Source organism: Amia ocellicauda, chromosome 20 (assembly GCF_036373705.1).
Source record: "Amia ocellicauda isolate fAmiCal2 chromosome 20, fAmiCal2.hap1, whole genome shotgun sequence".
In the NCBI taxonomy this organism is placed as follows: Eukaryota; Metazoa; Chordata; class Actinopteri; order Amiiformes; family Amiidae; genus Amia; species Amia ocellicauda.
This window is the reverse complement of record NC_089869.1, coordinates 2,010,503-2,013,352: the sequence shown is the minus strand read 5'-3', so window position 1 is coordinate 2,013,352 and position 2,850 is coordinate 2,010,503.

Here is a 2,850-nt window from a genome sequence, read left to right as displayed (position 1 = left end):
TGCTGGCACTGCCACTGCCAGCACGTCCTGATGAACAAGCACATCTTAGTTTGAAACAAGAATAAATAGGAAAAGTACATTTTCTGGGGAAAATGTCAAAGGGCTAGCTGAAAGCCGCTGAACTGAAAAGTCATTATTATTATTATTATTTATTTATTAGCAGACACCCTTATCCAGGGTGACTTACAAAATATAAGTGCAATACAAAGTACAAAAATTGCAAAACTACAGTGCAAATTAAAAGTATAATACATTTTACAAATTCCAATTTACACAAGTGTATACAATATATGAGGTCTTACATCCTGAATTGTAAGAGCTGAGAGCAGACAAAATGTTAGGTCACAGTTAAGGGCAAAGGGAAAGGGAGCATAGGGGAAATCAAAATACAAGTACTGGTAACACAAGGCAAGTAGTATGATAAAACATTGTAAAGTGCTATCTTACAGGAGCGTAAATGACTAAATTATAAGCACTGTCTGAAAAGATGTGTTTGAGTAAGAAGGAAGGAGGTAAAGGAGACTCTGCTGTTTTGACTTCAGTGGTAAGGTTGTTCCACCACTTAGGGGCCAGGAATGAGAAGGAGCGGGCTCTGGAGGAAGGGGAGTGGAGAGGAGTCTTCTGGCACCAGAAGACCAGAGTGGTCTGGAGGGGATGTATGGGGAGACAAGGGCCTGAAGGTAGCTTGGTGCAGTGCGGTCGAGACAGCAGTAGGTGAGGGTCAACGTCTTGAACTGAATGCGTGCCGGTATTGGGAGCCAGTGGAGGGAGTGGAGCAGTGGAGTAGCGTGTGCGAATCTGGGCAGAGAGAATACCAGACGAGCCGCAGAGTTCTGGATGAGCTGGAGCGGGCCCGTAGTAGTTGCAGGCAGGCCAGCCAGGAGGGAATTGCAGTAGTCCAGGTGGGAGACCAGTGACTGGATGAGCAGCTGAGTCGAGTAGTTGGTGAGGAAGGGTCGGATTCGGCATATGTTGCTCAGGAAGAACTTGGCAGGTGTGTGTCCACATGGTGATGTAGGAGAGCGCAGGATAGAGGGTGACTCCTAGGTTCTTAGCAGAAGAGAGTATCATAGATTCCAAAGGGATTGAGATGGAGAGATCAGCAGGAGGTGAGGAAGAGGGAGGAAATACAGGAGATCTGATTTGGAGAGGTTGAGCTTGAGGTGGTGCGAGTGCATCCAGGCAGAGATAGCAGACAAACAGGAAGAGATGCGAGAGGAGATGAGATGGGTCAGAAGAGGGAAAAGACAGGAAGATCTGGGCATCATCTGCGTAGAAGTGGCAAGAGAAAGCATGGGATGCGATGAGGGGGCCCAGGAAGCGAGTGCACAGAGAGAACAGAAGGGGGCCCAAAACGGAGCATTGGGGTCTGTAAGGAGAGTTTGGAGGTGGATGAGGAACCTCGCCATGTCATTTGATAGGTCCGGTCGTTGAGGTAGGAGGAGAACCAGGTGAGAGCAGTTACAGAGATTCCAAGGAAAGCAAGGCAGGAGAGAATGGAGTGATCGACAGTGTCAAATGCTGCGGAGAGAAAGAGGAAGGAGAAGGTGGAGTAGAGTTTGTGGGGGTTGTTGACAGAGGATTCAAAGATTGATTGGAAGTAAGACTTCTCAGCTGAGGTGAGTGAGGAGGAGAAAGTGGACAGTAGAGAACGGCAGAGTTCGAGGGCAGCTGGAAGTTTGGACCTCTTCCACTTCTGTTCAGCAGCGCAGACTGGATCGGGTTGAGCAGAGAACGGAAGAGATCCAAGGCTGAGGAAGGGACAGGACGAAACGTGAGAGGACAGAGAATCAAGGCAGGAGGTGAGGGAGGAGAACAAAGAGGAGGTAACACAGTTGACAGACAGATGGGAAAAACAGTCAATGGAAGGTAAGAAAGTGAGAGCAATGGAGGCATGGGTGGAGGGGGGAGGGAGGGGAGAGAAAGGGAGAAGGAGATTAAGTGGTGGTCTGAGATGTCCATGGGTGTTACGGAGAGTGTCGAAGGGGAGCAGCCTCTAGAGAAGATGAGATGTAGCTGGCGGCATGCACTGTGAGTAGGGGGAGACGGGGAGAGAGAGAAGATAAAGGATAGAATAAGGGAAGTAATGTTAAGACTGTACAATGCACTAGTTAGATCTCATCTGGAATACTGTGTACAGGTCTGGGCGCCACACTTCAAGAAAGATATCACTGCTCTAAAGGCAGTTCAGAGGAGAGCAACCAGACTTATTCCAGGTCTGAAGGGAATGTCCTACTCAGAGAGACTGAGGGAACTTAACCTTTTCACCTTGGAACAGAGGAGATTACATGGGGACTTGATCCAAGTCTTCAAAATCATGAAAGGCATCGACCACATCAAACCAGAGGAGCTTTTCCAGATCAGCAGGGACACATGCACCCGGGGACACAAATGGAAATTGGGCTTCAAGGCATTCATGATGGAAAACAGGAGACACTTCTTCACACAGAGAGTTGTTACAATCTGGAACAAACTCCTTAGCGATGTGGTTGAAGCTGAAAATTTGGGAACATTTACAAATGAACTGAATAGGATCCTTGGATCACTTAGATATTAATGGAAACCAAACTAGCACGATGGGTCGAATGGCCTCCTCTCGTTTGTAAACTCTTACGTTTCTTCTAGGTGTAGAAACACACTTAACGACCTAAAAACAAAAAGTGACCTGGTAGACAACACCTGCTACAACTGAAGAACCTAGTATCACCTTGTACCATCAGTTCTGTGAAAAAGTCACTTAATAGTCAAGTTTGGGTTTCACACAATTTTAGAAAATACGTTTCTAAATTAATGCCACAGTGTGAAAGACAGAAAAGACTCTAAGACCATTTCATTCAGACAAACTTTAAA